The sequence below is a fragment of the Triticum aestivum genome, chromosome 4D (genome assembly GCF_018294505.1).
Source record: "Triticum aestivum cultivar Chinese Spring chromosome 4D, IWGSC CS RefSeq v2.1, whole genome shotgun sequence".
NCBI classification, from domain to species: domain Eukaryota; kingdom Viridiplantae; phylum Streptophyta; class Magnoliopsida; order Poales; family Poaceae; genus Triticum; species Triticum aestivum.
Window position 1 is genome coordinate 369,671,705 of NC_057805.1, and position 4,594 is coordinate 369,676,298.

General features: G+C 44.1%; 1 long non-coding RNA gene across 2 annotated transcripts; it reads left to right on the forward strand.

Annotated features, from left to right (window-relative positions):
• The first annotated feature begins 397 nt into the window (after window positions 1-397).
• On the forward strand, window positions 398-3,703 carry LOC123100053 (uncharacterized). 2 transcript variants are annotated; one of them, XR_006448340.1, is made up of 5 exons: window positions 398-796; window positions 1,104-1,824; window positions 2,744-2,910; window positions 3,001-3,267; window positions 3,412-3,703. It is a non-coding gene; the product is annotated as an uncharacterized lncRNA (long non-coding RNA). The 2 variants fall into 2 exon arrangements; XR_006448339.1 differs by having other exon boundaries at window positions 1,104-2,910.
• Window positions 3,704-4,594: the final 891 nt, after the last annotated feature.

Here is a 4,594-nt window from a genome sequence, read left to right on the forward strand (position 1 = left end):
ACATGTATTACGATTTTCGGATAACACAATTATAGCATGAACAATAGACAATTATCATGAACAAGGAAATATAATAATAACCATTTTATTATTGCCTCTAGGGCATATTTCCAACAATTATGTCTACAAATTGTCAAGCGAATGATTCATTATTTAATGAACAATTTTTGTGGCCTATCATCAATGATTATTGAGGAGATCAAGATGAAGCTCATTGCTTCTCCGGATGCGGAGATAGTGCATGAAGGACGTGAAGAAAATTTTGAAGCTGATCTCTTGGCGAAAGCAGCTACTACGCTGCCTGTTGGTCTTCACGTGTGGTTTTTAAACACCCCGGACATTATTTGTATCGATGACATTGTTGAGTTTTAACTAAAGCGGAATTTCATCTAAAAAAAACACGCCCTGCACGGCTGCACCACCGCCGCCCACACCCACCGTTCGCCGCAGCCCGCTGTCCATTCTAATCCACCTCGCCGTCTCCACTCCTGCCGAAGCGGCTCTCGGCCTGGGTCTTCGCTCTCTAGCGGCTGCTTGCAAGTGCGGCGGCGGCGGCGCAGCACCACGCCGCCCTCTTCCTCAACCTCTCTTCTAGGGGAGACGCACAGCGGCGGCAGCGGCAGATGGAGCAGTACCACGACGTTATCTCCACCAACTTATTCCTAGGGAAGGCGCCCATCGGCGGCGATGGAACCCGGGATGATGGGGGCGCCGTCCGCACCGGAGCGACGTCGCGCCGCACAACTCGGTGTGGGGCAGCGGTGGTGCCCGCGAAGAAGACGCGGTCGGGGCGGAGGTCCTCTCTCTGTCTCATCTGCAGCAGCTTCTCTCTTTGCAGTGCCTACTGCTCCTCCTCTCAGGAGATTCTTTCTTTTTCTCATAGCAAAACACAAGGTCTTGCATAATGTGAGTGTATCAATCTGCAAATTGAATTCCTTTTATGATAAAAAATGTTCATGTGGTGCCAAGTTAAGTGCAGAGAAACCTTGACCGAAATACACATGTATTGTACTCTTTGATATTGCTATTTCATGCCCTCCATCTGTTTGTTAATATGTCTACATGAACTAAGCATCTTTTCATGTTCCTACATATTGATCCAGGCTTGGACCATGATGATGTCGCCGATGCCATCTCTACGACGGACTACACCACCACGGTGACTACGTGCAACGACCACGGGATGAGCTCCATCACGGTGAACTGCTCCGTGCTTTTTACTGAATTTACCACCACAAAAATTCCAAAGCATCACTGAATGGTGATTTTACTAAACTTTACGACTACAAAAATTCCAAAGCATCATTGGCTGATGACAAATGTGATTCTTGGCATGCATGTACCGTACAAACTTACACTTACTGATTGAAAGTGCATGAGCTATTTACTTTATGTGGGCCAATTAGTATCTTCTATTTGAAAGTTGGTCTGCATAAACATTGAAATTTGTTTGGGGAATTCTCTGTACTATATTGCACATGTATTTATTTAAGTTTCCTGCCATAAAAAAAAATCCTAATTGCACTTCCAAGAGGTGCCGCATCATGACATATTATGGTGTTCCTGTACTATAGTGTCTGTGAGCTGCCAATGATGGTACAATGCTTATGCTTCTGAGTTATTAGTGCAATATGTAAGGAGCTAAAGACATAGTTCCTTTTTGTTCTTATGGTTAAAATCGACTTTGTGAATTTTCCGTTGTCCCGGGAATACATTGTTTTATTCATCAGATGTGGCTTTGCCATGCACCTAGAAGGGCATCGAGGAGGGATAATTAGTGCATGAATTGTGCTGGTTTTGGAACATCTCTTTGGTAATATTAAGGTGAATACATAATTTAAGTAATTCTTATTATGATTACTCTGTTAATTCTATAGTATGTACGACTTTGCCATCTGTCTTTTTTCTGTATAGTAGACTATAGATGAACTGTTGTCAGCCCCATAATATCCATCTGTGGTAATGCTTCGCTTAGATAGCTTTCTTGGTAAACATAGCATGTCTGTTTATGGAGCTTATTTGGGTGCTAATTTTAGTTCACCCTCCAAATTGTGTATTGGTAGAGCTTTTTATGACTTACCACATTATAACTCCACATCCCTCCCTTGAGGGACTATATCTCTACATCTCATGTCTTGCTGTAAGATGTAGTGTGAACCAGTCACCTTGAGATTTCTAACCATAGTTGATGGTGTAAATATCTATATCATATTTATGGGAATTACTTTGACTCTAATATGATAAGATGGTATCTTATGGAAAGAACAAACACTCACTCAAGTATTTTGGTATCTGCATTCAGATTTACACAAGATTTTGCTGGCTTCAGTTTATTGAATACCATAGTTGATGTTTCCTTTCTAGAACAGTCACTCCAAAGTATTTATTTTGGTATTAGCATTCAGTTTATGCAACTCTGATATGCTTAGGTGGACTTATAATTCCTAAGACTGTAGCTGATATTATCTTACTGAAATAAGATGGAAGAAGTGACCTAACACTAATAAGTTTGAGCTGGTGTAGGTTTTTGTAAGAACGTAGTTGATCGTGCCTTCCTATTATACGAGTTTGTTTTGTCCAGTAAGATTTAAAAGAGATATGGAGAACCTCCACATATTTTTACCTGGCTAAACAACAGATACTCAATGATGACTAATAATTTGCTCAAACAAATTGTTTGTAATTGAATATTCTCGTGATCGCTTATGGTGACTCTGGTGTGTTTGATACGACGTTGACGCAGAGGATCCCCAACCTCGCCAAGCAGGTGGACACTTTTACGAAGATGGTTCAAGATGGGACAATTTCAGAGCAGCAACTCAGTCCCTCCGTGGCACTCATGGCTATCTCGGGCAGCGACTACTACGCAAGCGCCGGCATGACTGGCCTGGCTTGGCTACCCCCAACGATGTAAGTAGCTAGCAGCGGATCAATGACTAATCCAACATTTATCTGCTCGTCAGCATATCTGAATTGCTAACATTTCATGTATATATGCAGATCAATACTTATATCAAGAAGGTGTTGCGGCTAATGTGGAGCAACTGCAGAAGCTTGGAGTGAAAAAGGTTCTTGTGAAGAACTTGCACCTTGTCGGCTGCACACCATCGCAAACACGAACCAACAATTACACGGCCTGCGATGTCTTTGGAAATTTTGGTGCATCCATCCATAACAATAACCTAAAACAAGTGATGGCAGCAAAGAAAAATGTCAACGTTGTCAACCTATACACCACCTTCACTAATATTGTGGATAATACGCCGGGTATGTACATGCATGCATCAGCAAGTGTCAACGCCACTAGTATAATATTTCTTCTCTTTAATCTACTATTATAAGATTTATAATAGATGCATTTGATTGTGTGGTTGAACTGCATATGAACAATTTCGTTTGATGTGCATGTAGGCCAAGGACAAGAGCTATCCAAGCAATTCAAGCGCAACTTGTCGCCGTGCTGTGAGAGTTTTGATTCAAAGGGTTACTGCAGACAACAAAGCGAGTCATCGGAGCTTCTTTACCGTGTGTTTGCGACAAGTCTAGCAAATTTTTCTACTGGGGTGCCATCATAGATTAAAATAGCCCGCGAAATAGCTGCGCTATAGCTGCCCGGGAGCCTTGCCGCTATGCTATGGCTGCTGCCGCGAAATCCTCCACATATCCCTATAAATGGCTCAACAATCAACAAATCCCTCCAGAATCATCTCCCCCATCAGAAAATTTCCGCTATTTGCCGCGATTGCCCGCTACGGCGGCCGCTATAGCTGCTGGGAGAGGCCGCCGCGAAATCGTTTCTCCCGCGATTTTAATTTATGGGTGCCATGCACCCGACACATGCAGGGTCACTACCAGACTAACACCCTATGCCGACGGCCCACGGCCGTCGGCTTAGGCCCATTGCCGTCGGCCTAGGTCTATGTCGACGGCCACCGTCGGCATAGATAACGTCAGCGTACTTGTGTTAGACCGTCGGCATAGAAAAGCCGTCGGCATAGGCATATATGCCGACGGCGGCCGTACGGCCGTCGGCATAGAACCATCGTCGGTGCAGATTTTCACCAGACGGCGCCGTCAAACACCCTGGCCAACCATGGGCTGCCGCGTGGGAGTACTATGCCGACGGCCAGGCCGTCGGCATAGTACTGCCACGTGGCAGCCGCTGGCTTCTCCTGGCGACAGAGGTATGCCGACGGCTGGCCGTCGGCATACCACTGCCACGCGTTGGCCCCTGGCTTCTCCTGGGCAAGGCTATGCCGACGGTAAGGCCGTCGGCATAGTTCTGCTCTTTTTTTTATATACTTTCTGTTTTGCTCATTTCATTCAAATTCACAGCAAATGCAGCACACAAATATGACATATCACATCAACATCATCTCAAGATCATCATCTAAAGATCATCATCATCATCATCTAAAGATCATCATTATCATCTAAAAGATCATCATCATCTAAAGATCATCATCGGCGGAACTTAATGAACACAAGTATGAGACACAGACATCATCATCATCGTCATCTAAAGAACGGTAAATAAGAACTACCGAATATGAAAAGTATGGCACGACATGCACCAACACGGGTATCATCATTG